General features: G+C 30.0%; 1 pseudogene; it reads right to left on the bottom strand.

Moving 5' to 3' along the window:
• Window positions 1-14,396: 14,396 nt before the first annotated feature.
• Window positions 14,397-16,749, bottom strand: LOC107168869 (heat shock protein 70 A2 pseudogene; annotated as a pseudogene).
• Between the last annotated feature and the right edge of the window lie 515 nt (window positions 16,750-17,264).

The raw sequence follows: 17,264 nt of genomic DNA, 5'->3' as shown, positions 1-17,264 counted from the left end.
TAAAAATTACGGCTATGTTCAAATTATCTTAGACAGCAATTCATAAAAGTTTTTCTTTTTAAATCTAAGATTTGAAAATTTAATACAAGGCTCCTATCATATTTTACAATAGCAGTTGAAAAATAAAATAAATATATATGAATTATTTTTTTTTTTAAAGCATTCAAAGTCTGAATTTTGACAAAATACATAAAAATCACGAAAATTCGCAAATAATTTTAAACTAAAAATTCATAAAGTATTTTTATTTTATATCTAAGTTTTTAAAATTTAATACAAGGCTCTTGACATATTTTTACAATTGCAGTTGAAAAATAAAAGAAATATATAGTCACAAATTTTTTTTATAAGAATTTACAGTTCAAATTTTGACTAAATACATAATAATTACGGCAATGTTCAAATTATCTTAGTTAGAAATTCATAAAAGTTTTTATTTTTAATTCTAAGATTTGAAAAATTAATACAAGATTTCTAACATATTTATACAATGGCAGTTGAAAAATAAAAGAAATACATAGTCACCATTTTTTTTTATAAGCATTCAAATTTTGAATTTTGACAACATACGTAAAAATCACGAAAATTCGCAAATTATTTTAAGCTAGAAATTTATACAAAATTTTCTTTTTAAATCAAAGATTAGAAAATTTTTAATAATCTATAATATATCCTAGACTGACAAATCATCTCCGTTCAGAATCGTTTTTCGTATACTATGATACCTATCATTGCATTCAAATCTAACCTACTCTAGTCAGAGGTCCACACCACCACCTAATGTACAGCAGAGCGACATCCACTTACCCGCTTTTTTTATATACAGTTTGTACATTAAAGGCACTATGTATAGTTACGTGTTGTATAATTAAAATAAAATAATTTTTTTTCTAACCTTAAAACTACAACAGCGGATTGCCACTATATTATATGAAGTCAATACTGCAAGCAGGGCATGGGTCTTGGTCCATCCTAGCCGCCACGCCGTTATTATATTATATAAAAAACAGTTTTCAAACATATTTTAATCATAAAAGTACAAAACATAAGCCTCTTTTAAAATATATTAAAGTTTGCTTATGACGTTTACAGGTGATATATTTTAGGTATGGGCGAGCTGCGTGTTACAAGCCGTCAAAATAGCAATTATTACAATTTATTGACTGAATGAAAAGAAATGAAAACTTAAGCGTTCATGAATATTTTAAACTAAAATAACATTCTAAATTCATAAAAAAATGATTTACATTACTTTATAGTGAATTTAAAATGTTATATTAGCCTAAAGGTAATTTTATAGTATTAAATTGTATAATTATTTATTTTTGTCGTATCTTTACCAAAATTAATTAACAACCGTTGGAATGCAACTATCATATATATATATATATATGTATATTTTATGATAAATCAAAAATACAACTTCGGCACCATAAACCATTTATTTTATATATAAGATTCAGTTCTTTTAAAAATATCATGTGCTTGGATCAAATCAAATGTTAGGTGCTTTAAATTTGTCCAAAAAGAAGGTATAATACCTACTAAAATCATGACACTAAATTTTATACAAAACCTAATTCACTCATCAACACTTAAAATTATATCAATGTTTACTATTGTGAATCATATTGCTGTTTGTATTTTGTATTAGTTATAATTTCCGACTCATCGTCGATTTAAATGAAGTCGTCCCTACGACCTCTCTATTACTTTTTAAGCTATTAAAATTATTTTCATGAAACAACAATTATATCTGATTTAGTTTTTTACAGTTGATTTATTATTCATGCTAACGAAATACAAGTAACTTGAATGAATAAAATATATGTAAGTGCACAGTTCTACTCCTCTTTGTACGTTTTATATTATATATTTACGACACCAGTTATTGAAAACATCAATATTGTAGTTTCATCAATTTCAATATAACATCAAATTTTGTCTATACCCACCAAAAAGCATGATAACTCCATTATTTTAAATAGCGTGAAAAACACAAAAAAATATTCAAATAACGATTACGAATCTTAAAATAAATGTACTTTGATATATTTTTTTAAATCACAATATCGATTTCAATTTCAATTTTAATACCTATACAAATATTCTTCTATCTTCGTGCAGTTAGATAAATTAATAAATTATGTATTTGTATATATTTTCGTCATGGAATGTTTGATGTTTCCAATAAAAATGCAATGTGTAGTGAGTACCTAACCTATATGCAGCTAGGGATCAAATAATAATGTTAATAATGTTATTGATTATTGTGCAATCGTTCTCTATTGCTCTATATTTATATTATATATACTATATAGGAATAATAAATATACATACCTACCCGTGATAGGTTTGAATGATTCGTGGAATGGATGCATAATATATTGTATATCCTTATATGTATATCATAATATATGCATTTTGAGATTGATTTTTTTTTTAATTTCTATTAATAAATTTGTACTCGATGTAGGCAGGATACATTCTATTTGTATATATTTATTACTTGCAGACTACAGTTTACAATGAATTTCTCATTAGTTCATCTCAATAACTGATATTTCAAAGTGTATTACCATGTACGAACAAAACATATTAGTAAACGTCAATACAAAAACCAATTGTTTCTTGTTTCCATTCACCTAATTTAATAATTTCCAATATCCCAATCAATTAGATTACGTCTATTGTAAGATTGTAGATAGCACTTTAGTAGACAGTATAAGTTAACCAATTAAGGTTTTATTTATCTATTAAATATAATTATGTTTTATGTTTCCCTTACCCAATGTTTTTTTTGTTTTGCAAACCTGTATTAAAAAGGGAAAATATATGCTAATATATTCTCTCAGTAGTTTGAAAAACATATAAAAATCAATTATTGTATTAAACGCAATAATAATGTATATTTTTAATGATTACTATAATATTACAGTTTAACAAGTTTAACACAAACAATGGTTATTTGTATTTCAAAACTATAAAAGTTCGTGTGAAAAAAAAAAGATTTTTGTAACCGAACAACAATGCAGCATAAGTCATTTAATATGAAATACCATCCAAATCCTTATACTTCGAGTTAAGCTCTAAAAACTCCTTAAAGAAAAAAATGGAAGAAAATCTCTGTTCGTCACTCTATCCTTATTTAAGGCTTAATATAGCTTCTAACACTGCGTAACTGTTTACGCTAAACAGCATGAATGAATGAATTCGTTCAACAATATTAAGGTTTGTTATGAAATCAAAGTTTGTAGAAAATGTACAATAACAAAGTTAAAAAAATTGAATATAAAAACGTTATTAAATTATCTATTATTGGAAAACAACTCGTTTATTGCAGCTGTACACGTGTTTATAATTTTATCAGTTGGTAAAAATGACTAAGTCGATGCTTTATCATCATCCCTAATTAATTGATCCACGTAACCAGAATTTTACTAGGGTGGAAACTGTTGAATACTTCAACATATTAGGCACAAAGCCCTTATAGAAACAATTTGCATAAGTATATTAACAAAAGCTATACTAGAAAATACATATTGTTGTGTGGATATTATGTATTTAAATGTTATTTGTCATCTTAAGGCTTAGTCGTAGTTTACGAATTATACAATTTTCATTATTTTGCCACAAGTTTAATGTGAATAAATTTAAACTATTAACTATTTTCACTCACTCTCTCCACATTAGATTAAATTATATCATAATACCTTTTTTTTTCATCTCCAAGTCTCAATTTTCAATATTATAAATTCTAATATTATCACATTCAATAATAATAGGTACTGTCATCAATAAAATTGGTCTTCCTTTAGATTTTCTATGTTGGCTTAAAATATTTTATTAATAGGTTTGCGTTTCATCTATTCTATTCTTTTTTTCTTTTTTTGTTTAACTATTAATCATTAGGTATATAATATTTGTTATAGTAATTTATATTAATATTTCATTGAAAAAAAAAACATTATTTTTTAAACCAAAATTCAAATTTATAAGCTGGTAGACATATTTTGTTAACTTTTATGAATAATCAAATTTTCTAGATTTTCATAGATAGGCTAAAAATAGATTATTGAATATTTAAATTGCACATATAAGAAATTCTTTCCCGATAATTTGTGTTTTTTACTTCAATATATTTAACTAATGCATTATTAGATAATATATATTATTAACAGATACACTTTAAAAAATAATACATAAATTTAGTGTATAAAAGTAAGTAAGTGCCTATGAAAAAAATGACTCAATTTAGATAATTTTTAACTTTTAAGCAATTGAATTATTGTAGGGACCTATTCCTGTTTTAGATTCTGAATAGAAAAATGGATGGGTGTTGATTTTGATATGTCATGTGTGATTAAAAGCAAAAATTTAAATTATTTTGAATTCCATTTCAATATATTTTTTGATAGAAAAGTAAATCTAATACCTTTAGATTAAAATAAAAAATTTTAGTGCTTTTCTAAAAAATTTAAAAAAAAAAACAATTATAAAAATTGGTAAGGAAAAAAAGGCATTTCAGCAAACATTACTATACTAGTTAGCAATTTATAGAAACTTGAAGTTTTATTTTTGTTTATTTTTCGATTATCATTGAAATTGAATACAAGATTCCTATACACATTTCTATAAGGCATGCATAAAAATGTTAAAGATGCATATAGGTACAACTTTTTTTTTGTAATTATTTAAAATTCTAATTTTACCAAATTTGTCAAAACGACAAAAATGCGTAAATTATTTAGTAGTTGACGAGGTACGTAATACAAAATATACAAATAAAATAATATGTAATAATAATAAAAATGTAATAATAATAAAAATGTAATAATAAAACATATGTTATCTAGTTACTTTCTCCTTTTAAGTTATGAAAATCAACAAGATATACATTTTTTAATAAAATGAATTTTGATTAAAGCATGTACAAAAGTTCCCCACCAATGATATGTATCTACTACGATATCCTAAGAAAAAATATTCACTCATAATACAATTTATAATAATAAATGTTGTCGCTTTGAGTTAGTGTGCAGTTTGAATAAAATAAAAAAAAACACACGAATCGTTTAAATGTTGAAACGCTTCAATTATATGATGAAAAGTTTCTTAGAACTTGAAATAAATCTTTATATGTTAAAAGTTTTTTAACGAGTTATAAAGTTATTGAGATACTGGAAATTCTGTAGATATATGTATTATCAAAAACAAGTTATTCTTAATTCGTATATATATATATATATATATATATATATATATATATATATATATATGTATGTATATATGTAAATCGCAAAGCAAAATCAATCACTTCGTCCAGAGCTCTGTTCATCAAAGCTGATGGCACCTTTTTCTTCTTAACGATATTATAAAGAAACATGATGGTTCAATCCTAAATTTGTTCTTTAATGGTGTAGATAGTACTGCTTTTTACAAACATCAATACTTTTGAGTTTAGAGGGCTTTTGAATAGTATTGTTTCAGTATATTGTAATTACAATTAGTTTTTAAAAATCTCTTTGATCTATTTATTTTATTTTAATATTGCCATTTTTAATGATTCTAAAAAAAAATACATTCAATATATTTATAAAAAACCCATTGAAGATCAGTTACCAATTATTTGTATATCCTTAAACAGTACTTAGTTTAGACAGAATGATCCATAACTGCAGTCTGCAGTATTGTGGACATTGTGCTGGTTAATGTTGTTACCTATTGTTTTTGTATAAACTTTAAGGCGTAAAATATCTCTGAAGTGCTTTTTGTAAGTTATCAGAGCTATCAGCTGGGTTATAAATATTGCTTTAAAGCATTATTGAAAAAACTTTGCACGTTTCTTTTAATAATTTTATGATGACATACATTTTTACACCTTTAAAATGTATTTTACTATTAACACGCAACACATCGTAAATGTTATTTTTACCTTCAATTTATCTTCATCTTTCACACGAGAAAACGTTTTTACAGTTAATTTCTTTTCTATGTAGTCATCGCGTAAGTTTGCTCTTAGATGATTTGAATTTTATTAAATTTAAGCCACTTTTTTCTCACACATATTTAAACAAATAAAATAATCTGTACGTCTCTTCCGTTTTTAAATTTTATTATATGATCATAAAACTAATGCTAACGTTTTTTTTATTCAGCTGAAGTCTTAACATATGTACTATAAACATTGTCGGAATAAACTACAAATTTACCATCACAAATACCATCTGTATTAAGAGGACGCTACAATAACCTTTTGTTGTCTCCATCTTACAAGTGTACAACATACCAAATTTACGCTTAGAAAATCACGTTTAGCTCCGTTATAGTTTAAAAATTCGAGTGAATCAATCTATTATGAAAATGTATGTTAAGAACATTATCTGAGTTTGTATGTGGGTTTTTACGATAATACAATCTTATAGAAAGTTATGTGTATATAAAAAAGTGTAAAATAAAAATGCTCATAACTCACTTAAGAACTAAGTTATCGTAAAACACCCACATATAAACACAAATAATGTTCTTAACATCAAGTTTCATAATAGGTCAACTTAATGGCGTTCAGACAAGACACAAATGGGGCTAGGCCCCACTTGAATGTGGGGTGGGTGTGGATTTTTTTTATTTAATAAATATTGTGTTTTCATATAACTATATAGAGGTCCTTAATAAAACATATATTATTTGTAACTTTTAGTTTTAGGTGGGTGGTGGATGTAAAAAAATTAACTTTGCTCCACATGGAAAAAGGGATCTACACGCCACTGGGTCAACTAACTCTAATATTTAAACTAACTTAATTAAACGTAATATGCTGAACGTAAATTTGCCACGTTACGCATTTGTTAGACGGAGACAACAAATATGTGTATAGCGTACTCTTAATTATTTATTAAATTACAATCCACGCCCCTACCTTCAGAAACTACTGTTTATATATATTTTTTTTTAATTTAAAACGCCAATTTGATACATTTTAAAATTAACGAAAATAATATTATTAATAGTTAGGTATATATTTTATATGTACTTCATGAGACAACCATATATTGAATACGTTTAAAATTGACTTGATAATGGTTTCTTGCATACGTTTATACAAATTCTGCTTTAGGCACTTTAATAAGCTTGTAATATCATGAACATAAAAATTAATTATGGTAAATATTTGTAAAATCTCATGAGAATGAAGAAAATTTTAATGTTCAATGAAGTTCGTTAGCATCACACGCGGAGTTTTTTCAGTGATGACTTGCATAAATATAAATGGTATAAAGATAAAAATCGTAATACTTGATTAGAGCAGTTTTCATAAATACATGGAGTAAGAAATTTTGATAAGATGGTTGTTTTTGGGACCCATTCATTAACCACCCCTTCTCAGATCACTATATTTCGCTGCTCTCTTATTGCATTATGCTACCAATCATAATTAGAGTGATTTTTTGGCAATTCTTTTACAAAAGAGTCGATTTGTTTTCGTGTAAAATATCGATCATGTCGTAAAGAGATTAGAGAGAAAATTATATATAATATATATAGTCAGACTTAGAGATGTTTGCTAAAATGCCCCACTAATATCTGTCGCAGTAAACCAAAACCTTTTCAGACATCCAATTTGTAATCTGTTTTGTTTCAACTAATCTAAAATAACCTATTATGACTTACAGAAAGTATATATATATATACATATTCTCACTTCGCAGTGACATAAGGCAATAATAAACTGATTTAAACAGTGACGTAGTTAGAAATTTCTTTCCGAGGATATAGAATATCATTTTAATTTCCCTCAAAAAGCCACGGAGCACTTAGCCCATATAGAACATACCCGACCTTAGTTTGCAGATCTCTATAAATAGTTATTTTGGACATATATATATTATATATATATATCGTTAAAAAATTTAAATTTAAGGGAATTTCTCACTACCCCTAACACATATTATGCCACTAGATTTTGTTGAATAAAGTGTATAATGTACGTATGGTGGTTTATGTTTTAACGAAGGGAGAAGTTAGGTAATAAATCCGGTAGATAACATTAATATTACTTTTAAATTTTAAGATTTATGAAATTTATAGTCTATTAAATAACAGATTTCCTGAAAATATTAAGCTTAAACCACTTAAATTCTACAATAATAGCACTAGTTTTACCCATGATTACGGTACTTATGACAACTTTATAACCGTATGATTGTGTTTAATGAGTTTGGCCTGAAAACGTATAATGTAGATGAATGATTATTAAATAAATAATTTGATACATTCATGACTACAGGCGCCATAATATACTTACACTACATATTAATAGATCTTTAAACAAAGTAAGATTGTTAGCGATTTAAACGTTACAATTTATCATTTTACTCAAAAGTTCAACACCATACCTATATTGATGTTTAAATCTAAAATTAAATTCTTCAGATATGGTAAAAAATTATACTTCCTATTTTTTATAAATTAATAATAATTCAAAATTTTTCTCGAATTTAAGTTCAAAATCCGTAAACAAACAATAAACATAAATAAATATACACAATAATAAATTATTTTTGTTTCATATTTCGATAAATTCTATGATAATTTTCAATTTAGAGATCACATTTTTCAGAAAGCATTTATAAAACAATACTATTATTTCCACTTTTTTCCGATTTATCTCTTATACTAGAGTGTCATGTATTAAAATCAGTGGCCAGTAGTGATTTGACAAATTTTAAGAATCTATAAATTCAAGTAAATAATAAATCCATTAAATTAATTGTCTCTTTTTTTATTTTATAAACTGATTGGTAGTTGTTGATACATACAAACCATTGATAAATATAAAAAAGTTTCACTTTCAATGGATATAATAAATATACTGGAACCAAATCTAAACATGTAAGCAAACGTAATGTAAAAAATTAAAATAACTAATGGCTTTTGTTTCCGAAGTTGTAAACGATCAATAAAAAAATAAATAAATATACTAATACGCATATGCAATTATAGTTGTAACTATAATGATTTATATGCGGAGTATTTGTAAATGTCTAATTAACAATATTTTGTTTCATTGACACCACTGTATTCCATCTTAGATTACTTGATTTAATTCAAACATTGAAATAAAACATAAATTTGAAACTTCTAGATGTTAATACCACAGACGTCATATTTCTAGTCAGAAACTAATAGTTGTTTAGGTCCATTATACAAAACAACTCGAATGTAATATCCAGACGAGCGCCGATGAAATGTATCGAAAATTATTTCTTCTTAAACGCAAATATACCACCCAATAAATTTAGGGCTGTAGATCAGAGTAAAAAAAAATATTTGTATAATAATTATATGGTATGCTGCTAAGCGCGGCACGTTTTTGGTCTTACATATTCCGATTAATTAAATTCAAAAAGAAAAAAAAACAATAAAAATAACATGTTCTGTAATTGTTCGGTATATACTATATAGGCACCATTCGCCGTTATCAGGCGATATATGTATATGTATATTACACTTTGTGAAGCACCTACCATTCGTTGTTTGAATACTTAAATGTAGTGCTCAAATATCAAATATAATAGATTTTTTTCAATCAAGAATTTTAAGAATATTTTTAAACGCTCTCTGATTTGTTCGAAACTATTCACTTTGCACATTTACTAACCAGGAATTTAATTTTTAAAAACCGGTGGTTCCGAACAATATTTAAATATCTGATTGTTTTATAGTTTAATGATTATATATTAATTTTATTTAGTTACATAACTATTATTCACACAAACACCGAAAACTAAACATGATATTTAAGCTTGGTAAATTTTAATATTGTTGTTTTATTTGTTTGAAAAATTAAAATTAATATAAGTATTGGCTGTAGGTAGGTACCTAGTTCAAGTATTTCAAAATCTAAATTACACAAAATACATTTTTGAAATTCTCACTATTAAATCACAATAATATATATTCTTATTTATCGAGAAATCCAAATCCAAATCTAAATTTGTATATTTTATACTAACTCATATAGTGTACGTATAATGTCACGTCGAACTATTTTACATGCAATAGTGTACATATTATAATAAATAGGTCATATAAGTAGGTATTTACAGAGTGGGACACCGCGTTTTTCCGATTTCCCAGTAACATGCACGAAAACTGGAAAACACGTGATGTCTCACTCTGTATATTATAATATTATAGGTATGTAAGATTTAGAGATGATTTGGCACGATACTATAATAAATATAGTACATGTGCGGGATACCTACCTCAAAGAAAAATTCATTAAGCGTTCGATTTGACAGTAACTTCCCACGTATTTCCGCAATTGGCTGCAGCGAATCCGAAAGTTGTAATAAACTCACACGTCATCGTATACCTATTGTACAAATAACGCGTAAATATATAAATATACATACTCGTATATACTGCAGCATTATATATAATATATATACAAGGGATGTATAGTCGAATATATAATATATTGTGCGTTTGTCGAATACGATCGCTGCGTAATAATAACATATTTAGCAGTCAGTCAGTCGTCGCAAAGAACGCAATATGGTGTGCAGTTTTCAAAAGCAGCCTTAAGATGTAAGTTATTTACACCGACGGAGCAGCGTACACATGTGTGCGTCATGGCATATCACCCCACTGAGATTGGTAAATTTAATGTTATCCGATGAGCACTGTTGTTCGTTACATCACGTCGAGTATACTCGTACGATGAATTCTGCGGGTTAGTTTAGAGCGCACACTTATTACAACGTCTTGATGTACGGTATTATTATATATTTTGATCGGCGAATTCCACGCGGAATTATGCACGCATGATGAGCTGTCGAACAAAACAACTTTATGATAAGGACATTCTCGCGCACGCCATTACTATAACGACGAACAGCGAAACACACTGCGCCGCGTGTAGTGATGAGACGTGAAAATATGATAACCTTTGATTCGCAAAAGTTTTTAATGATAACCGAAAAATAAAGATACAGTCGAAGTATAACTTGGTTCTCAACCCTGGATTTTAATAACGATTCGACGTACTAACGCGTATAATATACTAGTCGTCTTCAATAGTTATTTTAAACATAATAATATGTAAAACACAAACACATTGTAATTATTATATCATAAGTAAATATTATTTAATATAGTCATATATTATACAGTTATACACATTAACAATAAATAAATATTTTAATAACTAAGTCAATAAAGCCAGATGTGATAAGGCAGCTATATCGTATTTATAATTTATGAAATACCGCGAACACGAGTAGTCCCGCTCGGCGCTCGTCAAGTGATTATGACGGTAGCGAAAACACAACAAACATTCGCATGCGATGTCAACCGTAATGCAGATTAGCGTATCAACGAATTTATTCAATTTATTCATATTTGTTTTTGTAACTGTTTTACGTCACAAAAAAAAGTGTGTCTGAGCTACAAATATTCCGTCTTGTTTGAGTAGAGACCTATGGTCGTTTGAGTTCTAAAACGTCGATATAGGTGCCTTTATTACCCGAAAGTACATAATATATTATACGACAATACTTACATATGGATATCGTTATGACCGTTATAATAATAGCTACAGGTGTCATGAATCATTGATTTTAAATAATAACGTATAATACTGTAACTAGCTAGCTGTAACTTGCTAATTGTAGCAAAAATTCATTCTTCCATGTCAATCGTCATAATTACAGTATTTTCAATTTTTGATTGTTTTTTTATTAATATGATTTCTAGCCTTCTAGGCAGAGTAAAAACCATATTACGATCCGACCTACACTACAAAAAGTTTGACTAACGAGTCAAGGCCGTAACTGATGGGGGGGGGGGGGGGGGGTCCAGGGGTCCGGACCCCCCCCCCCCCCCCCCCCCGAAATTTTTAAAAGTAGAACATTTTTAGCGGTGAATATAGTTTATAAACTATAAATTGTATTAAATAATAATTGTATATTTTTGTTAAAACAGTAATTTAAAATAAGATTAAATTTATCATTTTATTTTATTTCAACGCCGTAATAATTATTTTGTAAATTTAATATTGAAAAAATTGTATTTTATATTTTATCTTTTTTTTGATTTGTGCTTTTGTAATGTGAATAATAGTTAAATAGTCTATATATGTATATAAACAATCAACTATTATGTTTATGTAAATTGAATATTATAATAATGACCTATGTTTTTAATAATGATAATAATACAATTTTATATTTTTAACGTAAAAATGAAGTGTTTAGTATTTATGAATTATGGAAAACGTTTATGCCAATAAGAGTCGACAATGCTTTTAAATCCTTGACATAATACAGGTATTCAATAGAGATGTGGAAAAACAAAGTGTGACAATGTGCAAAAATAAAACAGCTAAATACATTTAACTGAAAATTTATTGTTAAGAATATTTTTAATACTACTCATAATTAATGTACACCCACACAAACTAAATAATTCACCTAACTGAAAATCCAAAGGTGCATAATAATAATATAAATAATAAAAATAATATGAACTAGTTACGTATTATATATTATTATTATGTAGGTAGTTATTTTTCAAACTTTTTAAGAGAATATTTTTTTAGTACAAAGTGTAAGATACTTTATTTAGGAAAATACTTATGCTTTTATCAGAAAATTAAAAAAATGTTCGTAAATATTACGTCAATTACTTATATAACGTCAATAAATTATTAGTCAATAAATATTTGTATTGTTTTATTTATGATGAACAAATTAAAAGGATTACAATTTTTTTAAATTATATTAAACTCTAAGGTAAATTTTCAATAGAATGAAAAATCGTTAAAAATATAGGTAGGAACTTTTATTGCTTTTAAAAGTGTTTTTTGGGGGAGGGGGAACAAAGCGATGTTCCGTCGAAATAAAATAGATTTAAAAAAACACACTGTTTATATGTTGATTATGATAGTAACATTATGTATAATGTGTAGTTTAAAAAATAATAATATTGATAAATTATACAGACATTACACCATATATTAGTATATTACAATGTACATTTTATGTAAAGCGCGAACGCAGAAAAATCATCGATCTCTGACAAATATAATATGATAATAATTATGATATAAACGCGCTATATTATAATATATTGTTATTATGATTACTATATAGTTTAGTCTCGACGACATGACATTGTGACAGTGAAAACGAGATGGATAAAGCTCGTGAAAAAATACAAACACGCTCGTCCTTCTAAAAATATAGTGGCAGAAAAGCGTGAAAATTTAATTCTCTTTATACACGATCCGTATATAGTATCGTCATTGCAGTGTCTGTTTATTGTATAATATTATTCGACGACGTAAAGATAGTATTTATGTCATTTTGGACAATGTATTATTGCCCTATGCAATAACGGCGCAGGGACATTAAAGTTACTTGCGATTGAAACTGTTATTATTTGTTAGCAAATATGCGTTCGCCACTAGGTCATGTAATATATATTATCTTTCCGAGGTTTTCCGTCGATATCGTAAGTGTATCTTTCTAACTCCCCTCCCCATCTAATCATTCAAAATATTTGAAAAATGTATGTAATTAAAAAGTATGGATTTACATCACAACCATTTTCTTAATATGTACACTTTTAGGTTACATTGATTAAATTCATTATAATAATAATAATAATATGAATAATATAAGTAAAATTTTTATAGCTCAACAATTTAACATAGTTTGTATTTAATATATATTTTATAGAATCATTACATTTTATTAGCCTATAGAATTATAGAACATTTGCCTATTTTAAAGCAAATGCACATTATATAAAATAATGCGATAAAATATAAGTTTATAGTGCATAATATGTTAATACTTCATTGGTGGTCACCTAAGTATTGTAAAATTTTAGAAAGGTACGCGTCGATATTGTTCCGGTGGTTACCTTTGCAATATTATTTTCAATAATCATTATGAACATGGGTACTATAGGTAGATAAATATGTAGTGGTTGACTTGGGGGGGGGGGGGGACTGAGTATCTCTACTAATTTTTTGGATACGCTATAGCGTACAACTACTTCTTTTTTAAAGGGGAACGCATGGGACGGATTGTTATGTAAACTTTTAACTCCCCACCGCCATGATTATATAAGTTTTATTAAAATGCTAGGGACGCTACATTTTAAAAGTAACTAGAGTACCTCTACTACTTTATTTCCAAGTCAACCACTGGTAATTAGTAATAGTTTATATACCATAATATATGATACATTCAAACTGTACTAGTATAAATATAACTTACACTACCTAATTAATAATTATAACAGCTTAATTAAATACATTATTAAATAATTGCAAATTTCTGGTAGGTAGTTATTTTTCAGGGCAAGTAAAAACAGATAATATGTATGGCAATTAAGAAATAATATTTATTTAACCAAGTTTTAGCAAAATAATCTTACAATAGAAAAATCAGTCATAAATTAAATCTACATAGTGAATACTTAACAATGAGAATATAGGATTCAAATCACACAAGTGTTTACAAATCTACAATTATACGTATAATAATTAAAGCAATTAGTCGACTTCTTCAATGGTAGGTCCTCCGGGACGGGATCCAGGGAAGCCATTGGCGCCGGGATGTGGACCGCCGCCGCAGCCGGCTTGACCCGCTCCGTGTATCTTCATCATTAGAGCCGAACAGCTCTTTTGGATCTCCTTTAGTTTGTGCTCGTACTCTTCTTTGTCTGCCAACTGATTGTTGTCCAACCACTGGATGACTGCGTCACACTCCTGCTTGCAGGTATTCTTTTCGGAATCGGTCAGCTTGTCGCCTGCCTCGTCCAACGCTTGTTTAACACTGAACACGTAGCTCTCCAGCTGATTCTTGGCCGCGATCTTGAGTTTTTGTCGTTCGTCCTCTTCTTTGTACCGTTCGGCCTCGCTGAGCATACGATCGATTTCGGCTTGAGACAGGCGGCCCTTGTCGTTCTTGATGACGATATTCTTAGAACGACCAGAGCTGTTGTCCTTGGCCGACACGTTCAATATACCGTTGGCATCCATATCGAAAGTCACCTCAATCTTGGGCGTACCTCTTGGCGCCGGAGGTATGCCGGTCAGGTCGAAAGTTCCCAACAGGTTGTTGTTCTTTGTCATGGCCCTTTCTCCTTCGAACACCTGGATGGTGACGGCCGGTTGGTTGTCCGCGTACGTGGTGAACGTTTGGGTTTGTTTACACGGAATGGTGGAATTGCGTTCGATGATCTTGGTCATCACGCCGCCAGCCGTCTCGATGCCCAGCGACAGGGGAGTGACGTCCACGAGCAAAACGTCTTGAATCGCAGAACTCGTGTCGCCGCCGAGTATGGCCGCCTGTACCGCGGCACCGTAAGCAACTGCCTCGTCGGGGTTGATGGACAGGTTGAGCGGTTTGCCGCAGAAATAGTTTTGCAGTAGACTCTGGATCTTCGGGATCCTCGTCGAACCGCCCACCAGCACTATGTCGTGTATGTCTCCTTTGTCCAACTTGGCGTCCGCCAATGCCTTCTCAACCGGCTGCAACGTCGACCTGAACAGATCAGCGCACAGCTCTTCGAAACGCGCTCGGGACACTCGCGTGTAGAAATCGACGCCTTCCATCAGAGCATCGATCTCTATTGTGGCCTCCGAACTGGACGACAGGGTTCTCTTGGCGCGTTCTGCGGCCGTCCTCAACCGTCTCAACGCTCTCGGGTTTTTGTGAACGTCTTTTTTGAATTTCCTCTTGAACTCTTCGGCCAAATGAGACACTAGTCGGTTGTCAAAGTCTTCGCCGCCCAAGTGTGTGTCACCCGCCGTTGACTTTACTTCGAATATCGAACCCTCGTCGATCTGCAGAACGGACACATCGAACGTGCCGCCACCCAGGTCGAATATCAACACGTTCCTCTCACCTTTCAGGTTCTTGTCAAGACCGTAAGCCAAAGCCGCAGCCGTCGGTTCGTTGATTATTCGCATCACGTTCAGACCGGCTATGGCGCCCGCGTCCTTGGTCGCTTGTCTCTGCGAATCGTTGAAATACGCCGGCACCGTGATCACGGCGTCCGTCACGGCACGGCCCAAATACGCTTCGGCGGTCTCCTTCATTTTCGTCAGCACCATCGAACTGATTTCTTCCGGCGCGAATACCTTCCGTTCGCCTTTGAATTCCACTTGAATCTTGGGCTTACCGTAATCGTTCACCACTTTGAACGGCCAGTGTTTGATGTCAGCTTGCGTCTTTTCGTCGTCAAATCGACGGCCGATCAACCGTTTGGCGTCGAACACCGTATTCACAGGGTTCATCGCCACCTGGTTCTTGGCCGCGTCGCCGATCAACCGTTCGGTGTCCGTGAATGCCACATAACTCGGCGTGGTCCTGTTTCCTTGATCGTTGGCGATTAACTCGACTTTTCCGTGTTGCCAGATACCCACGCAAGAGTAGGTTGTACCCAAGTCGATACCAATCGCTGTTCTTTTGACCATTTCGGCAATATAGTTGTTAAACGCGCACAATTAATGCGATTAGAAATTACGACGAGAATCAAACGTACAGGTAGTATGTGATATTGAAAGCACAGTACAACAGTTAAGTAGATATAGAACTGCAATAATCGACTACGATTTAAAATCACTTAGTGTTTTAAATTAAAATCGCACTCGGAAATAACACTGAGAATAGACAAATATTGTGTAAGATCGTTGTATGTCGCACAATGAATCGCACTGTTACCGCTTCGAATTCAAACTGTTGCCGTGCGGCGCGCGTTCAGCGTTTATATAGCCGACCGAACGTTCGAGAAGGTTCGAGAAGTTTCGTGCGCCCACCCGTGTCCGCGTCGCCTTCACCCCACTGTACCGCCGCATCGGTACCGAATCGTTTAGATAGATATAATATGACAATGGTGTTTTAGAACATTCTAGAATTTTCTCTGTCTGTTTTGTTAATAGTTATTTTCATAATTTTATATATTTGTTTTTATTTTAATAATTTTAATTTATAGGTAGGTAAGGAGCATCCGAACATATTTAATAGGAATTAATAGCATTCGATTTGTTGATGCTTTCTGAGTTCTGACCAACATATAATATTATAATTTACGTAATTAACTATAAAGTATAAATAGCCGTTGTACTGATTTTTATGCTAAAACCCAAATACTATGGCGACTTAGTAAGTCCTGAATAAGTGCTCAAGTTTGAAAAAATAATTATTATTATTGTGAATTAAAAGAATATATATTTAACAATT

The sequence above is a fragment of the Diuraphis noxia genome, unplaced genomic scaffold (genome assembly GCF_037042655.1).
Source record: "Diuraphis noxia isolate RWA-SAM2 unplaced genomic scaffold, SU_Dnox_SAM2 contig0005, whole genome shotgun sequence".
Lineage (NCBI taxonomy): Eukaryota > Metazoa > Arthropoda > Insecta > Hemiptera > Aphididae > Diuraphis > Diuraphis noxia.
This window is presented reverse-complemented; position numbering and strand designations above follow the sequence as displayed.